Here is a 19,484-nt window from a genome sequence, read left to right as displayed (position 1 = left end):
GCTACTAGAGCAGCATCTCCGCAACCAGGAGCACTGGGTCCGTGTGGAACTCTGCTGTGGCAGCAGAGCTTGCAGGTGCTGGAGGAGCAGAGCCGTGACCTCAGAGGTCACCTCCAGAACCTGGTGGACAGGTTCCTGCCTTCTCATGCTCCCCCTCCCGCTTCCTCCACCCCCTGTCCCTTCTGCCCCACCCTCCACACACTTGCAGCAACAAGTTCAAAAACTGCACCAAAATGCCCAGAGCCAGCTCGGGCTCCAGGGTGCCAAGTGCAGCACCGTCCCCAATGAGAACGACTGAAACAGGCAGGCAGAGAGGAAAATGCTTTGCTGTCCCTCGGCGAGGTAGGCAAGCAAGCGAAAAACCTGAGAACCGGCTGTCCAGAGGGGTCCCTTTAAGCATGAGCCTCAGATAACCTAAGATAGAAGCCACACAAAGCAGCTACTGACCTGATGCCCTGCGACCCAGTGTCCAATTAGTGTGGACGTGCTAATTCGAATTAGCAAAACGCTAATTCAAATGAGTTTTTGGGTCTAGATGCGTTATTTCGAATAAGCTTACTTCGAAACAACTAGTTCAAAATAAGTTAATTTGAAATAACGCTGTAGTGTTAGCCTTAGTCTTTAAGGTACCACAGGACTCCTCGTTGTTTTTACGAAAAATGTAACGAATCATCAAAGAATGTGAGAGGACTTTACAGTATTGGACATTTCTGCTGGAAGCTGAAAGTGCTGACAGAGAAAATGCCAATTAGAGATGGATATAACATTGTGTTAAATTGACCAAAGAAAGGGAGGCCTATGGGAAGTTGCCTGTTGAAGTAAGTTGTTGATCAGAGACAAATGAGCAGATGTTCGTTATATTTGCCAAGATATTTTACACAAACCGCTGTAGCCTAACATGTTTTACACAATCTGGGATTGTGTAAGATGTTTTGCACAAAGACCCTAAATACTCCAGAGAGACAGAGTTGCAAAAATTCCAACATCCAAACGGTAGTAGGACAGTTAAGAATTTCCCCACAGGCACGGTGCTTTCTGATTGGCCCAAAGCAGGTTGGCCAAGAAGAAACCAAGCTTTCAGAAACGGTATAAAATTGAGAGTTTGTATCATCAAAACCCACTCCCTAAAGCTTATAGATCTGCATGAGAGACAATAACTGGGACTGTCATCACCTGTCGATTGAGAGCATCCCCAAGCTGGTAACTATTAAGGTTGTTTCCCTTATGATCACTTTACTATCTCTTCCTGTACAGGTCTGTCTCGGGAATGGTTGGGAGATGCAGAAAGAGAAGACTATTGTTGTCATAACTGTTTCTGTGTCTGAACTAATTGAATGAACTCTCTAGCTGTCTGGAGAAACCACTTGGAGCCACTGTGATGCAATGCTGGAGAACAGGCCTTCATTCCAGCTTTCCTGGATAAGTAGCAAAATTCCGTGCATTTTGTTTATGCAAATACAAGCATGGCTATTTTAAAGTTAGTTGAGTTAAAAGCATGAGCAGGATAATTCCAGTTATCTGACTTCCCTTTGTACAAGGAATCCTAGTTACCCAAATGCGCTGTGTGAATCACCCACTGCTGAGCTACCTTTAGCGTGGTGGGAGCTGTGATTTGGGAGGATTTCCAGAATTAGCAATGAGGACAGGGAAAAGGGAAGAAGAAGTAGGGATAAGGTAGGGGGAAGAATAAGTGAGGAGGGAGAGAAAAAGCAAACAGGAAAGAGAGACAGAGGAATGGGTTATGGCAAAGACAGAAATGAAAAGCCTTCAAGGAGAGAAAGGACAAAGGGAGACACAGGGCAGGAGTTAGGGAAAGAGAACAGGGCCGAAGGGATGGGGAATGAGGAAATGCAGAGGAGGGTGGAGGAGGGAGAAAGGGAAGAAAAAGAAGAGCAGAGGAATAGCCACAGAAGCAGACAAACTCCTTGTTGCTTCTTTAGGGAATCCTGACATGGACAACTCTGCGTTCTATAAGCCCCTGTTTAAATAGTGAGGGGTAGGGCCAGCTCTCTTCTCTGGAGCTGTCTGTGCTAAAGCAGCACCAAACAGTCTCTTGTCTCCCTTTGCTTCATTACCCTTCCTTCTCCTTTTCCCCCCTTCTGCCTTCTCTCTGTCTCCCTTTGGGCTCTGCCCATACAGCACCTTGGGAACTCCCCTCACTGCAGCATGTAGGGGTGAAGCGCAGCTCAGAACGACCCCTTCCTCTTCCGAGTTCCCTTTTGATTCTACTTGAAATTCTCTTGCCTATTTGTCTGCCCAAAGGCCTGGTTCTCCCAAGTTTTGGATGTCTCCCAGGGCCTGTCAGATAAATGGGTGTGTGCTGTAATAGTAGGTATAAAATATACTTTATTTCACTAATAAACTGAACCATTGTTGTCTAAAATTGGGGTAGCTCAGCCTACGTCTACACTGTAGCCTTCTTGCGGAAAAGCATATGCAAATGAAGCGCGGCGTGGAATATTGCTGCACTTCATTTGCATAAGTAATGAGCAGCCTTTTTTTGCAATAGTCTTTTAAGAAAATAACAAGCTGTGTACATGGCTCCTTTTAGGGCAAAAGCCTCTTGCTCAAAATCGGTTGGTAATTAATTATTCAAATAAAGCATGGCAATATTCCATGCCGTGCTTCATTTGCATAAGCTTTTTCAGAAGAAGGCTACAGTGTAGATGCAGTCTCTGTGTGTGGGTGCCCCAGTTTCCCTGGGCACTGAAGCCTGGTGAGGGATGGGAGTTTTGGATTTGACTCTCACTGTGGGGGAGGCTGCCTGAGGCTGCCCCAGCTCAGTAATTACACACGAGTGGCTCAGGCTCTCATGTAACCTGAGGCTAGGTGGGGTGTGTATGTGTGTGTGTGTGTGTGCACGCGTGTGTTGCAACCAGATAACCCCTCTTGCCCAGGAAGCGAAACAAAGGAGGAGGCGGGGCTGACTATAGGGTGAGACAGGTGCTGAGTGTGTGTGTGAGTCTCTGCTGTCTTAGGATGCAGGGAGTTGGCCCAGGGCTCTGCCTTTCGGCCCCCGCTCCCGAAGATGGATTGTACTGGCTGCTCCTGGTTCCTGAGCTAACCAGTCTGTGCTATGCTGCACCCTTGTGAACGAATACATCTTCTGTTCGACTTGCTGGCGGAGAGTCACACTTGGCTGCGGATGGGAGTGTGGGGCCAGAGACTCCCCGCTCTTCGGTGACAACCTATAAATGTCTCCTCTCTGTCTTTTTGTATTTTCTCTGCAGCTACGCTGAGATCCCTGCTCATCTCCAGCCATGAAGATCCTTTATCTGCTCTTTGCTGTTTTCTTTCTGGTGCTCCAGGTTTCACCAGGTAAGATGTCGGTGAAAAGGGGTGATGATGCAGAGGGATCTCTAGCCTGCACTTACATTGTCTAACCCTTACTTTCAGATAAACATCGGACTCTTTTTATAATGAACACTATTGCCTTTTCAGGGCCGGTTTACACTGCAAGCTTAGGTCGATGTAGTCAGCATAAGGTCACATTTGTACTAAGTCTGTTTACACTGCTGAACCCTTTCCTTCCACCTAAAGGGCCTTTAAAATTTACCCTCGTACTTCATAAAGTCAGAATGGACATTCATGCTTGGAATTAAGGGCAGTGTAAACACTATAATTTGCTTAAAAGGCTACTTCCACACTGCAATGCTATTTCAGGATACTGGAGTATCCTTAAATAGCTATCCCGCATCTTCACAGAAAGCCCGTTATTTCAGCATGGCATGTAGAGTATTCCTGAAGCAGGCAATCACAGAATTGGACAACTAGGTCGGATACAGACAAAATGAATTCATGCCAACCCCGTCCAATATATCTTTGGTCTAGGAGCAGGCACAGAGCCGGCAGCCGGAAGACTGTAATTTACAATGCTGCTTCTGCTGCTGGCTAGAGTTAATAATTCGGTGCTTTCATAGCCTCTATTATAATATCAGGGCTCATTTGCCACTGAGAAGTTACGTGGTTGGGAATAGAGCCCAGGTCCCTAATCCCAGTGTCTTGGCCCCCACTCTCACCTCTCTGAGAATCTCCCACAGGTATGTGTTTGGCTTTCTTCCTTCGAATGATCTCATCTGTTTGGGGCAGTATTTGCCACCCTGGTATGTATCTGTTTCAGTTGCCCAACAAACAATTGTAGAATACTCAGGTTGGAGGATTTTTAACAAGTTTTGGTTGCGTGCCTCGGGGCAGGATTTTCAAAGCTGCAGGTTCTTCAGAGTGGCCACTGCTCACCAAGAAAGTATTCGTGAATGAGTCTTCAGGGGGAAAAAAAATCTGTTCAGAGTCACACAGAGAGACAGGCATTCCTTCTCTTTGAAATATGATAGTCATCCTGATGCAGCACAGAATCCTGGCTGGCTAAATTCCATTGGTGACGCTGCCTGGCACATCACTTAGTAGCCAGAAGGAACCAAAACTACAGCTGGAGCTACTAAAAGGAAGGTGAAGAGGTGGTTTATATGCATTGCAGATGATGCTCAAAATTTAGCTGTGAAATAGTCCTAGGATCAGGAAGGTGCCTGAGATGTGCATGTGAAAATCTATTCAGAGTTGGTTGAATTGTTCTCTGTGAAAATATCTCCACTACTGGACCAATCCTATTCAACATTTTTATGAATGACCTGGCAGAGAACATAAAATCATCACTGATAAAGGTTGCTATTGAATGTGCACAAAATTGCAGCCACGTAAGAATTACTAAATATCAAGCAAAATGGTGCACAGAAAGATTAGTGGAGTGACTAGGTAGTGTCTTAGTGAGTGGGAAACACCTGTAAAACTGCAGTCACAACGCTCATTTTCCCTCGTGTGTATTTATGAAAGTCAAGACTTTTTTGGTTTTTTGGTGCAGGATTTGGGTGTCCTTCTAATTGTAGAAATCGATGTTATAGGATGAGAGGCATTTGCTTTTATCATCGTTGTCCAAACAATATGCGTTCCATATTTTCCTGCTTTCCGTTCGTATGCTGTCGTCGAGGATGGGTAAGTTCAGGATTCCACAAGGAAGACATGATTATGTGAACAGAGATATTTTCCCTTCACTTTCTATATTGTTTAATCTTGGTGGAGGCATATTTCAAAGCGTGTCTGGGCTTCTTTGTTTTCCTGGATTCTACCCGCCTGGGAGATCAGCTCGGCCCCGGTGGGAGGCCAAGCGTTGGCAAGAGGCCCTTTGGGGTCCAGCTGTGGCCATTGGCTTCACATCCCCCCCTCGCCAGGTCTGCTTGCTGCCCCTTTTCCTGTCCAGCCCCATCACCCCTCATCCCCCCCCAGCTCTGCTTCCCACCCCGTCTTCCTGCCGTCAAGCCCCAACGCCCCCTGGACACCCTCCCCACCAGCGCTGCTTCCCTATCCCATTCCTCCAGGCCCCCCCATTCTCCCCTACAGCCCCCGATGCTCCCCCAGGTCTGCTTTTCACCCCCTTCCATCCAAGCCCACCTCCTTCCTCTCCCTGCGTGGCACCCCGCCCCCCTTCCCCTCACTCCCATTCCCCCCCACGTGGCTGTGCGGCGGGGCCTGGTGGGGGGAGCAAGCAGTGGCAAGTGGTCCTTTTAGGGCCATGCAGCGATGAGAAGGAGGGGGGGCTTGCTGGCTGGGGGTGGAAAGTAGAGCTGGGGGGAGATTGGAGGCTGTGGGCCTGGAAGGGAAGATGGGGGGGCAGAAGAAGGGGGGGGCTGGCTGGCTGGCTGGGGATGGAAAGCAGAGCTGGAGGGAGATTGGGGGCTGTGGGCCTGGAGGGGAAGATGGGGGGGCAGAGGAAGGGGGGGCTGGCTGGCTGGCTGGGGGTGGAAAGCAGAGCTGGGGGGAGATTGGGGGCTGTGGGCCTGGAGGGGAAGATGGGGGGGCAGAGGAAGGGGGGAGGAAAGCAGCGTTTGCGGAGGAGGGTGTCTGGGGGCCTGTGCAGCCCGAACCAGCACAGAGTAAGGAGAAGGCATTACAGACGCACAGACACTGGGCTACTATATTTCATAATAGTAACAGTGCAGCATCTACACTGCAGCTATTTCGGAAGAGCAGTTCGTCCCCGTGGAATGAGGTTTAAAAAAGTCTGAATAAGCTGACCGTTATTTTGATATTGTTTCAAAACCATGAATTGCTGTGTAGATGCTCCCATTGTTAATAACGGGAGAGTGTAGACACACCCTGACTCATAGCAGAACATTTCTTGGAGTTCTGCAGTGATTAGTTCTTGACCATGAGCCATTTAACATTTTTGTTTACTGACCAGGAAGAAACCTTAAAATCATCACTGACAAAGATAGCAAAGAACTTTAAAAAAGCAGCAGTAGGAAATAATGAAGCAGGGAAGGCAGGCAACAGAAGAATCTCAGTCACTTGCTAAAGTGGACCCAAGCAAAAATAAAATAGCTTAATGCAGTTACAAATAAGAGTGGTCACCTAAGAACAAAAAAAGTGGGGAACTCTGTATTCGAAAGCAATGTGCTGGGCTAGTCTTTGCGGAAGATTCGAAAGAGGATATGCAAATTCCGCAGGAAAGCTCCGCTTTCGAAAATGAGATCGGAAGAAGATATGGAAATTCCTGCAGAATTTGCATATCCTCTTTCGAATCTTCCATTTAATCTAGACATAGCCTTAGACAAAGGAACACAGGAAATCAAACTGGACCCCGGACTGACCACTGTGGGGCCCCAATACGCACATCCTACCAGTCTGAAAGTGAACCATTGACAACTGCTATTTGATTGTGTTCTTTCAACCACTTGTGCCTCCACCTTATAGAAATATCTCCTAGACCACATTTTCCTAGTTTGCACATGAGAAACTCATGGGCAACTCTTGCAAAGTCTTACTAAAACTCTTCCTGACCTATATCATGTCTATGGCATCTCCCAGCCCACTAGACAGTAATCCTGTCAAAGAATGAAAATGGATTGTTTCGGCAGGATTTAGTCTAGACAAAGACATGTTGTCAGTTATCCTCCAGGTGCTTAAAAGTTAATGATTTCAGAATTAGTTTCAGTATTTTTTCAAGAAATGAAGTGTGGCTGACTGATGCATAATTTTCCCAGTCCTGTTTGGTCCCTTTTTAAAGATAGATACAATCTTTTGGCCTTACCCAGTTCTCTGTGACCTCACTTCTTCATCACGAGATCTCACATATATTCAGCCATTTTTATTAAAACTGTAGTTTTCTAATGTAATGTCATATTATTCAGGGTCCACGGGAGTGATGACAACAAAGATTCTCAAGGCATCATCTCTGGGAAGCTGGAAGAAAGTGCCTTGCAGTGAAAATCTTGAAGAAAATGCAGAAAGAGGCTCTCTATTCTGTAGTATGACTTTTGTCTTACTGAAATAAAAGCAACTGGTTGTGGTGGTGTATTGAAAACGTGTGTGAGTGTTTTCATGACCACACAGAGCTTGTTTTCTTAGGGTACGTCTACACTACAGCGCTAGTTCGAACTAACTTAGTTCGAATTAGTTAAGCTAATTCGAACTAACGCTTCTAGAACTAAAAACTAGTTCGAATTAGCGTTTTGCTAATTCAAACTAGAAAGTCCACATTGAGTGGACTCTGAACAGGGCTTAAGGATGGCCGGAAGCAGTGCCGGCAGGGCATAAAAGGAGGACTTAGAGCATGGAGATGCTGTCTCAGGCTAGCCGAGGGCTGCACTTAAAGGGTCCCGACCCCCACCCCGGACAGACAGTTCTAAGGGGTGCCCCGCTTGCAAAGAAGTTCTGGCTTGGAGTGCCCGGAGTACCCACACTGGGCACATCACACCACTCGGCCATCAGCCCAGCTGCACTTGCCGCAGGCTGCCATCTGGGGAGAGGGGGCAATTGGGGGGCTGCAGGAGAGCTTCCACCCCCAGAAGCCCGCAGAGCCAGCCCAGTCGTCCCCATCGGGGGCTCGTACCCCATTCCTCCCTCACCTCCTTCGACTTACCCTTCCCTAGCCCCCCTTCTTATTGATGTACAAAATAAAGATAACGTTTCTTCCAACATTGACTCTGTCTTTATTGAAAAAAACTGGGGGAGACTGGGAAAAGGAGGTGGGAGAGGGGAAGAGAAAGGCTGGGAGAATGGAGGGCAACTAACATGATCAGGGGTTGGGAACAGGTCCCAGAAGAAGAAAGGCTAAAGAGACTGGGACTGTTCAGCTTAGAAAAGAGGAGACGGAGGGGGACAGGATAGAGGTCTCTAAAAGCAGGGGTTGGGTGGAGAGGGTGCATTCAGAAAAGTTCTTCCTGAGTTCCCATAAGGAAGGAGTAGAGGACACCAAAGGAAAGGAATGGGTAGCAGACTTGAAACTAGTAAGAGAAAGTTGTTGTTCTTCCCAAAGCAAATAGTTAACCTGCGGAACTCCTTGCTGCAGGAGGCTGTGAAGGCTACAACTAGAACAGAGTTTAAAGGGAAGTGAGATCAAGTCATGGAGGTTGGGTCCATGGAGTGGCATTAGCCAGGGAGTAGGAGTGGTGTCCCTGCCCAAAGTTTGTGGAAGGCTGGAGAGGGATGGCACGAAACAAATGGCTTGGTCATTGTTTTCAGTCCATCCCCTCCACGGTCCCTAATGTTGGCCACTGTCGGCAGACAGGCTACTGGGCTAGATGGACCTTTGGTCTGACCCAGTACGGCCATTGTAAGCTCAGGGCTCAGGGTCGGGGGTCTCACTGGACCACCTTGATTTTCATGCAAACCTGCTCTTGGGTGGCCAGGCTGGCAGCTATCCTGCCCTAGACGGCCACTTTCCGGTGCCTAGTGCGGAGGTCGTGGATGAAGTCCACGATGTCTGCACTAGACCAGGAGGGCGCCTGCCTCTTGCGGACCTGGGCAGGCTCCCGGGAGCTGCCAGCCTGGTCCCGGGAAGAGGCGGAGGGCTGCCTGGCAGCGGGTGGCTGACTCGAGCTGGGCCAGGTGCAGAGTCTGCTGGCTGGATGCTGGCAGGCTTGCACGTGGCACGGGCACCGTAGCCAGCCCGTGCCCCTTTAAGGGCTCCGGGACTGGGAGGGGGGCAGACTAGTTAATTCGAAATAGGTGTTAGTCCTCATGGAATGAGGTTTACCTAGTTTGAATTAAGCGCTCTGCTAGTTCGAATTAAGTTCGAACTAGCGGTCCGCGTGTGTAGCGCCTATCAAAGTTAATTCGAACTAACGTCTGTAGGTCTATATTTCCACATACACCATTCCTTCTAGAACATCCTAAACTGTAGTCAATCATCTTCCTCATCACCATCACCTTCCTTTGTTCACCAAGGGCCATCATTCTTGCACCTCCCAAGGAATGCATCTCACACTCCTCCCGCACCTTGGCTGGGATGGAATATTTATATATTATGCTGACTATGTCATGTTTGATACATATTGGGTAGTGGACCTCTTCCTATCTCCTTATTTATATTTCCTCCCCCTGTTAATGGTGACATGTTTGTTTGTTTTTGTTTTTTTCATATACATCATTTCCTACCATGGTCCCTTTTGTGGTTTACAGATCACATTTGTATTTTTATCCTACTCCAGTTACTCGGTCTGGTCTTAACTGGGTATTTCAGGGTTTTCCAAGTCATGATGGGCCTGTTAAATTTGGGGGTATGCTTGGAAGCCCTTAATGCCATGAAAAGTTGCTTCATCTTACCACTCTTTATCTAGGTGGGAAGTCCCAACTATCTGCTAAATTTGCTTTAACTCAGCATAAAGGATGTAGCCCATAGGCCTCTTGTGTTACAGCCAAACTACTTCAGCATAAACCTATTGCATCCTGTTATAATAACCAAATATTAAAACCCTAAGGAAATAAGAAATCTATATGATAGAGTATAGGGAAGCAAGTGGGTTAGCCCTATAGGCTAAAACTGGGAAGGCTATTTAGGGGTGAGAACGGCCGTACTGGGCCTGACCAAAGGTCCATCTAGCCCAGTATCCTGTCTGTCGACATTGGCCAGCACCAGGTGCCCCAGAGAAGGTGGACCGAAGACAATGATCAAGCGATTTGTCTCCTGCCATCCTTCTCCAGCCTCTGACAAACAGAGGCCAGGGACACCAATTCTATGCCCTGGCTAATTGCCTTTTATGCACTTGCAGAGGGGGAGCAAGGGAGTGGTCTAAGGGAGGATGGAATTCCTTTCCCACAACAACCAGAAGCCGTAGCTTGAAACTTGCTGAGGGTGCAATCCATCCCCTCATGCATGTCATTAATAAAGATTTTGAACAAAAATGGCCCTAGAACTGATCCTTGGGGCACTCTCTTTGATAGCGACCGCCAACCAGACAGTGAGCCATTGACCAACTTTGTTGAGAAAGATGATCTATCCAGCTTTCTGTCTACCTTACTGTCCATTTGGCCAATCCATAATTGAACTTGCTGGCAAGAGTACCAGGGGGGAAATATTAAAATTTTGCTAACTTCAGATTTGCTATATCTCGTTCATTGCCTTCTCCATATCCAGAGAACCAGTTACCTCATCATGGAAGGCAATCAGGATGGCAAGGCATGACTTTCCCTTGGTGAATCCATTTTGACAATTCCCGACCATTTCCCACTTTTCCAAGAGCTTCAAAATGGATTTCTTGAAGATTCCTTCTATGATTTTGCCAAGGACTGAAGAAACTTCCTACTAAAGATGACACTGCCAGTTCTTTAGAAGATTTTGGTAGCTTCACTGTGGGATAGGAGGTCACCCAGATCTCAAAGGGTACATCTACACTAGCCACCTAGTTCAAACTAGGGAGGCTAATGAGGGCGACCGAGATTGGAAATGAAGCATGGGATTTAAATATCCTGTGCTTTATTAGCATGTTCCTGGCCATTTGCTATGTTGGAAAATGTTTAGCCCGGAATAACTGCCCGCGTCTCCATGCGGCAGAGAAGCGCAATTCCGAGATAAACCCCTTAGTTTAAATTAACAGTTCAAAATACTCCAAAGCCAGTGGCAGAACATTTCTGTTTACCAAACCATAATCTCACAGATCTGAAGGTGGCGCTCTTGTCACAGGCCAGTTGCTCAAGCCACATCCACAGAAAAAGCTTGGAATCACAATACATATGCAAATTCAATTCAATTAATTATGGACTTTTAATTGAGATATGGGGTGGTGGAACCTTTATCACTGAAGGTGCTAACTACTTTCTGAATGGTATCCTTCCTGCCTTATCCATCCACTGACTTTAATCCTTATTTACTCAGGTTTAGCACCTGATACTTTATGCATAGAGGTAGGGGTGTGGGTGACAGAACATCTTTCTTCCTCTCCCCTTTCCCTTCTCCTATTTATTTCTAGTTTCCTTATCCTCTAAGCATAACTCAGGTCAGCTGAAGAAGTGGGCGGTGCCCACGAAAGCGCATGATACCATCTACATGTTTTGTTAGTCTAAAAAGTGCTACCAGACCATTTGCTTGCTGTTTTTTTTCTGTAACAGACTAACTCGGCTACTCCCTGAAGCTGCCCAAATATGGATATTCTCTAAATAGGGTTGCCAAATGGTTTCAACAAAAATACTAGACACACTTGACATTACATCCCGATCTCCATGACATCTAATTTAGAAATACCGGACATTGATATTTTCTCATTTATATTTTCTCAATTTGTTTCCAGGACAGAAAGCTCAAATACTGGACTGTCTGGTTCAAAACTGGACACCTAGGAACCCTATCTCTACACTTTATTTGATAGATAGGATGACTACATATGTCATGATGTATCCTTGCAACTATAAATCCAACAGAGGATCATGCCCAATGTTCCCATAGGCCTTATAATATTTTAGTGCAATTCACTTTACAGATTTTTACTATTTAATTGTTTCACCACATATCATCTTAGTATATCACCTTTTTTATCATACATGAATGCCTTCTACACATACGTTAGCAATTATGTAGACATTCTGAATGGAAATCAGAACGGTGAACACAGATATTGTGTCATAAGACATAAACCAGCACAAGGCCCAGTTCAACCTGGTCACCAGAGGCCACCTGCGCACCCAGGTGCAGATCTGCTACAGAATCAAAGACCTGCGGCAGGCCTACTCCAGGGCCCCCCAACCACGGGCTGAGCCAGACATCTGCCCTCATTACGAGGCCCTGGACCGCATCCTGGGGTCTCACGCAGTCCCTGCCTCCCAGGTGGTGATAGACTCCGGGGCAGAAGGCCCCGCCCCTGAAACAGGGGAAGAGGAGGAAGACGAGGAGGATGCAGGAGCCTGCAGGGAGCTTGCCCAGGACCCAGGACCCCCGAGTCATCCCACAGAGCCCATCAGCTGTGTTGTTTGAGGCCAGGGAGGGCTCCACAAGTGAGTGCCATCATGGTCCCCTTATGTGGGAGGGGAGGAAAGAGGGAGTACAGGGACCATGTGCATGGGCCTTGCCCACCATGGGGCAGGAGCTGGGTGTCATGCAGGGGGCCTGGCCAGTTCCCCACAAGCCGACGTTGCCTTGCAGAGGGGGGCTGGGTTTCACCCACCGTGTCCCCAGGGAGAACTGACCACTGCTCTTGTTTCACCACAGCCGCAGCATCTGCTAGTGCAGGGCGCATCCCCCGGCCTGGAACAACCACACGCACTCAGGCCAGCAGGCGTACCTGTGACTAGGAGGAGTACCAACGGCGGCACCTGTGGTTACTGGGGCAGTATCTCCGCAACCAGGAGCAATGGGTCCATGAGGACCTGCGGCTGTGGCAGCAGAGATTGCAGGTGCTGGAGGAGCAGGGCCGTGCCCTCCGAGGTCACCTCCAGACCCTGGTGGACAGGTTCCTGCCTCCTCCTGCTCCAGCCCCTGCGGCCGCCCCTGCGGCTGCCCCTGCTCTCTCTCCTCCTCCCACTCCTGCTCCCCCTCCCACTTCTTCCACCCCCCCGTCCCTCCTGCCTCACCTTCCACACCCACTTCCCCCCGATACCTCCTCGCCCACATTGCTGCATGTTGGGAGAGCCAGCAAGACCACAAACTCTGAGCTTTCCCTTCCCTTCCTCTACTTGCCTCCCCATTCCAGCTCCCTCCTCCCAGGTTTCCCCCTCTCATCTCCCAGCCTCATTCCTCCCTCCCCCCACCTCAGTTCTATGGAATAAAAGAGATTTTTGTTGGCAAAACAGGTGTTTTTATTTTACATTAGGAAGGGTGGTTAGTGAGGGGGAAGGGTGGTTAGTGAGAGGAAGAAGGTGAGGGTGGAAGAAGGCCCCAGTGGGGCTTTCCAGGGGGAGTTCAGTCCTCCTCCGCCTCGAAGCTCTCCCGCAGGGCTTCCTGGATCCGGACAGCCCCCTGCTGGGATTCCCGGACGGCGTCGGTGCGGGGCTGTACATACTTGCCAGCCAAGTGTTCCACCTCAGCCATCCAGGCTGGCAGGAAAGCCTCCCCCTTTCTCTCGCATAAATTGTTCAGCACACAACATGCTGCCACCACAGGATTGATATTGTGCTTGATGAGGTCGAGGCGGGTGAGGAGGCATCTGAATCGGGCTTTCAGGCGTCCGAAGGACCACTCCACCACAAAGCGGGCCCTGGTGAGCCTGGCATTGAAGTCCTGGCGGGAGGGGTTGAGGTGCCCCGTCTACGGCTTCATCAGCCAGGGCTGTAGGGGGTAGGCTGCATCCCCCACCAGGCACACGGGCATGTCCACATCCCCGAACCTGATGTAGTGGTTGGGGAAGAAAGTCCTGGTGTGCAGCCTCTGGCACCCGTGCGTCGTATACCTTGCCGGACCAGCCCACTTTAATGTCCGTGAACTGGCCCCGGTGGTCAGACACGGCCTGCAGGATCACTGAGAAGTAGCCTTTCCTGTTGATATACAGGGAGGCCTGGTGTTCCAGGGCACAGATGGGGATGTGTTTTCCGTCCATTGCCCCCCAGCAGTTGGGGAAGCCCAGGGTGCCGAAACCCTGAATGACGGCGTCCAGCTCGGTGAGGTGGACGACCCTGCAGAACAGCAACTGGTTGATGGCCTTGAGCACCTGCAGAGAGACACAGAAAACAAAGAATCACTGGGGTGCCCGGGTGGCTGGGAGTGTTCGTTCCCTGTCACTGCCCTGTGCCCCAATCCCAGAGGCAACCCCCGCTGCAATTCTGGCCACCGTGGGCAGTTTGTAGAATGGCTGCTACAGACCAAACCCTCCCGTTCAAAGAACTTTCGCTTCCTCCCCCCGTTTTCCCTGGGGAAGACCATCCCCTTCTTGCAGCCCCCCCTCCCTCTGGGCCAGTGGCGGGTGAGTGCCGTACCTGCAGGAGCACTGCTCCAACAGTGGATTTCCCCACGCCGAACTGGTTCCCGACGGATCGGTAGCTGTCCGGCGTGGAAAGCTTCCACAGGGCGATGGCCACCCGCTTGTGGAGGGAATGGCGGGTCTCCTGAGAGTGTCCCGTTGCTGCAGAGTAGGGGTGAGCCACTTGCAGAGCTCCAGGAAGGTGTCCTTCTTCATCCTGAAGTTCTGGGTCCGCTGTTGGTCTCCCCAGCGCTCCAGGATGATGCAGTCCCACCAGTCGCTGCTGGTGTCCAGACACCAGATATGGCGGGGCACACTGGGGTCCGGGTGCTGCTGCCACTCCTCCATGACCCCTGTTGAAGTAAGTTGTTGATCAGAGACAAATGAGCAGATGTCCGTTATATGTGCCAAGATATTTTACCCAAACCGCTGTAGCCTAACATGGTTTACACAATCTGGGATGGGGCAAGATGCTTTCAACAACGACCCTAAATATTCTAGAGAGACAGAGTTGTAAGAATCCCAACATCCAAACGGTAGTAGGACAGTTCAAAATTTCCCCACAAGCAGGGTGCTTTCTGATTGGCCCAAAGCAGGTTGGCCAAGAAGAAATCAAGCTTTCATAAATGGTATAAAATTGAGAGTTTGTATCATCAAAACCCACTCCCTAAAGCTTATAGATCTGCATGAGAGACAGTAACTGGGACTGTCATCACCTGTCGATTGAGAGCATCCCCAAGCTGGTAACTATTAAGGTTGTTTCCCTTATGATCCCTCTACTATCTCTTCCTGTACAGGTCTGTCTCGGGAATGGTTGGGAGATGCAGAAAGAGAAGACTATTGGTGTCATAACTGTTTCTGTGTCTGAACTACTTGAATGAACTCTCTAGATGTCTTGAGAAACCATTTGGAGCCACTGTGATGCAGTGCTGGAGAACAGGCCTTCATTCCAGCTTTAATGCATAAGTAGCAAAATTCCATGCATTTCGTTTATGCAAATAAAAGCCTGGCTATTTTAAAGCTTCCTGAGTTGAAAGCATGGGCAGGATAATTCCAGTTATCTGACTTCCCTTTATACAAGGAATCCCAGTTACCCAAATGCGCTGTGTGAATCACCCACTGCTGAGCTACCTTTAGCATAGTGGGAATTGTGATTTGGGAGGATTTCCATTATTAGCAACGAGGACAGGGGAAAAAGGGAAGAAGAAGTAGGGCTAAGGTAAGGGAAGAATAAGTGAGGAGGGAGAGAAAAAGCAAACAGGAAAGAGAGACAGAGGAAGGGGTTACAGCAAAAACAGAAAGGAAAAGCCTTCAAGGAAAGAAAGGACAAAGGGAGACACAGGGCAGGAGTTAGGGAAAGAGAACAGGGCATAAAGGATGGGGAATGAGGAAATGCAGAGGAGGGTGGAGGAGAGAGAAAGGGAAGGAAAAGAAGAGCAGAGGAATAGCCACAGAAGCAGACAAACTCTTTGTTGCTTCTTGAGGGAATCCTGACATGGACAACTTTGTGTTCTATAAGCCCCTGTATAAATAGTGAGGGGTAGGGCCAGCTCTCTTCTCTGGAGCTGTCAGTGCTAAAGCAGCACCAAACAGTCTCCTGTCTCCCTTTGCTTCATTACCCTTCCTTCTCCTTTTCCCTCCTTCTGCCTTCTCTCTGTCTCCCTTTGGGCTCTGCCCATACAGCACCTTGGGAACTCCTCTCACTGCAGCATGTAGGGGTGAAGCGCAGCTCAGAATGACCCCTTCCTCTTCCGAGTTCCCTTTGGATTCTAACTTGAATTTCTCTTTCATATTTGTCTGCCCAAATGCCTGGTTATCCCAAGTTTTGGCTGTCTCCCAGGACTGTCAGATAAATGGGTGTGTGGTGTAATAGTAGGTATAAAATATACTTTATTTCACTAATAAACTGAACCATTGTTGTCTAAAATTGGGGTAGCTCAGGCTACGTCTATACTGTAGCCTTCTTGCAGAAAAGCATATGCAAATGAAGCACGGCGTGGACTATCACTGTGCTTCATTTGCATAGGTAATGAGCAGCCATTTTTGTGTAAGAGGCTTTTGAGAAAAAAACAAGCTGTGTACACGGCTCCTTTTAGCGCAAAAGCCTCTTGCTCAAAATCGGCTGCTAATTAATTATTCAAATGAAGCATGGCGATATTCCATGCTGTGCTTCGTTTGCATAAGGCTTTTTGGAAGAAGGCTACAGTGTAGACGTAGTCTCTGTGTGTGGGTGCCGCAGTTTTCCTTGGGAACTGCACGGAAGCTCGGTGCGGGATGGGAGTTTTGGATGCCCCAGCTCAGCAATTACACACCAGGGGCTCAGGCTCTCATGTAACCTGGGGCTAGGTGGGGTGTGTGTGTGTGTGTGTGCGCATGTGTGTGTGCGTGCGCACGGGTGCGTGTGTGTTGAAACCAGATAACACCTCTTGTCCAGGAAGCTAAACAAAGGAGGAGGCAGGACTGACTATAGGGTGAGACAGGTGCTGAGTGTGTGTGTGAGTCTCTGCTGTCTTAGAATGCAGGGAGGTGGCCCAGGGCTCTGCCTTTCGGCCCCCGCTCCCGAAGATGGATTGTACTGGCTGCTCCTGGTTCCTGTGCTAACCAGTCTGTGCTATGCTGCACCCTTGTGAACGAATACATCTTCTGTTCGACTTGCTGGTGGAGAGTCACATTTGGCTGCGGATGGGAGTGTGGGGCCAGAGACTCCCCGCTCTTTGGTGACAACCTATAAATGTCTCCTCTCTGTCTTTTTGTATTTTCTCTGCAGCTACGCTGAGATCCCTGCTCATCTCCAGCCATGAAGATCCTTTATCTGCTCTTCGCTCTTTTCTTTCTGGTGATCCAGGTTGCACCAGGTAAGATGTCTGTGAGAGGGCGCGAGGGGGTCACTCACCACCGTAGCGGGGGTCCGTCGTTTGTCCCCGGAATCAGCCCATTCTGCCTGCTCAGGCCTCTGCTCACGGGCGCTTCCCCTCTGGAACCCTTCCGTTCACATATGTCTCTTCGCCACATTGCCCTCCGGCAGTGCCCAAGTCACTCGCTCTGAGCCCCCCTTCCGGGGGTTTGGTGTCTCTCCAGCAGGCCTGTCCACAGGCTTAGCAGGCTGGCCGGTTGGCTGTCCGAGCGCCCTGGCCCAGCCTAACTCTCTAGCCCTGCCCTAGCTCCAGAGAGCGTCCTGCTCCCTCGGCAGCTAGGCTCATGGCCTTGCCGCAGGCCTAGCAGGCTGGCCGGTTGGCTGTCCGAGCGCCCTGGCCCAGCCTGACTCTCTAGCCCTGCCCTAGCTCCAGAGAGCATCCTGCTCCCTCGGCAGCCAGGCTCACACACTCTTGGCTGAAGCAGCCCTTCCCTTTTATAGCCCCCAGCTGGGCCTTAATTGGCCAACGCCGCCCAGCTGGGCTGAACTCCCCGGGCCTACTCCAGGCTGGGGTTTGGCTCTTAAAGGGCCCGTACAGGGCAGCTGCCCTGTTACAATGTCGATGAGAAGGGGGTGATGCTGCAGAGGGATCTCTAGCCTGCACTTACATTGTCTCACCCTTTCTTTTAGGTGGAAGACTGTAATTTACAATGCTGCTTCTGCTGCTGGCTAGTTTTAATAATTTGGTGCTTTCATAGCCTCTATTATAATGTCAGGGCTCATTTGCCATTGAGAAGTTACGTGGTTGGGAATAGAGCCCAGGTCTATAAAATGATAGTCCCTAATCCCAGTGTCTTGGCCCCCACTCTCACCTCTTTGAGAACCTACCATAGGTATGTGTTTGGCTTCCTTCCTTGGAATGATGTAATCTGTTTGGGGCAGTATTTGCCACCCCTGGCACGTCTCTTTTTCAGTTGCCCAACGAACTCTTGTTAAAATGCTCCAACCTGAGTAATCTACAAGTTTTGGTTGTGTGCCTGGGGGCAGGATTTTCAAAGCTGCAGGTTCTTCAGAGTGGCCACTGCTCAGCAAGAAAGTATTCGTGAATGAGTCTTCAGAAAAAAAATGTGTTCAGAGTCACAGAGAGAGGCAGGCATTCCTTCTCTTTGAAAAATGATAGTCATCCTGATGCAGCACAGAATCCTAGCTGGCTAAATTCCATTGGTGACGCTGCCTGGCACATCACTGAAGCAGCCAGAGAGAACCAGTACCATAGCCGGAGCTACTAAAACGAAGGTGAAGAGGTGGTTTACGTGTTTCGCAGATGATACTCAAAATTTAGCTGTGAAATAGTCCTAGGATCAGGAAGGTGCCTGAGATGTGCATGTGAAAATCTATTCAGAGTTGGTTGAATTGTTCTCTGTGAAAATATCCCCAATATTGGACCAATCCTATTCAACATTTTTATGAATGAACTGGCAAAGAACATAAAATCATCACTGATAGAGGTTGCTATTAAATGTGCACAAAATTGCAGCCATGTAAGAATTATTAAATATCAAGCAAAATGGTGCACAGAAAGATTAGTGTAGTGACTAGACAGTGTCTTAGTGAGTGGGAAACACCTGTAAAACTGCAAACACAATGCTCATTTTCCCTCATGTGTGTTTATGAAATTCAAGACCTTTTTTGGTTTTTGGTGCAGGATTTGGGTGTCCTCCTGATTGTAGAAGACGCTGTAATATGATGGGAGGCTGGTGCCTTCTTCGTTGTCCTTTCAATATGCATTCCATATTTCACTGCTTTCCGTTCGCATGCTGTCGTCCTGGCTGGGTAAGTTCAGGATTCCATAAGGAAGACATGACTATGTGAACAGAGATATTTTTCCATCACTTTCTATATTGTTTAATCTTGGTGGAGCCGTGTGACAAAGCACTGTCCAGGGTTCTGTGTTTTCCTGGATCCGGCCCACCTGGGAGCTCACTTACTGACGTCTTTTACTTAGAGCAAGTCCTCTGAGACCTGGCTACACCAGCATCAGCTCCAGCACAATCCATAGGACAATGCTTGAAAGAGGACAGCACAGAGCCAATTACATCAGCATTAGTTGTTCCATGGGTCAATACTGTCAAAGCACCTGTAAGTGCCAGACCATCATATTATGGGCATAAGCTACTCCGGAAATATATTCTGAAATAGCTTATTTCAAAATAGAGCGTCCACACTAAAGGAGAGCTTCAAAATTAGTCAGGGGCAGGCTCCCGTTATGTGGATGCACGATATAGATTTAGAGCCCCAAGAAGCATGGGGGAGATGTTACTTAGAATGACCCTGGTGAGGAGCTATTTCATAATAGTAACAGTGGCGCATCCACACTGCAGCTATTTCGAAATGGCTGTTTCGGAAGAGGAGTTCGTCCTCGTGGAATGAGGTTTAAAAAAGTCTGAATAAGCTGACCGTTATTTTGATATTAT

General features: G+C 48.8%; 3 long non-coding RNA genes across 4 annotated transcripts in view; all 3 read left to right on the top strand.

The window, feature by feature from the left end:
- The window catches only part of LOC142827739 (uncharacterized), a 51,192-nt gene that overhangs the window by 12,966 nt on the left and 18,742 nt on the right, over window positions 1-19,484 (top strand). The gene's annotated exons all lie outside the window — the stretch shown is intronic.
- LOC142827738 (uncharacterized) lies at window positions 1,080-7,354 on the top strand. The gene is made up of 4 exons (XR_012902455.1): window positions 1,080-1,212; window positions 3,231-3,318; window positions 4,856-4,986; window positions 7,182-7,354. It is a non-coding gene; the product is annotated as an uncharacterized LOC142827738 (long non-coding RNA).
- On the top strand, window positions 14,800-18,838 carry LOC142827740 (uncharacterized). 2 transcript variants are annotated; one of them, XR_012902461.1, is made up of 3 exons: window positions 14,800-14,911; window positions 16,924-17,011; window positions 18,716-18,838. It is a non-coding gene; the product is annotated as an uncharacterized LOC142827740 (long non-coding RNA). The 2 variants fall into 2 exon arrangements; XR_012902462.1 differs by having other exon boundaries at window positions 14,830-14,899.

Source organism: Pelodiscus sinensis, chromosome 3 (assembly GCF_049634645.1).
Source record: "Pelodiscus sinensis isolate JC-2024 chromosome 3, ASM4963464v1, whole genome shotgun sequence".
NCBI classification, from domain to species: Eukaryota; Metazoa; Chordata; order Testudines; family Trionychidae; genus Pelodiscus; species Pelodiscus sinensis.
This window is presented reverse-complemented; position numbering and strand designations above follow the sequence as displayed.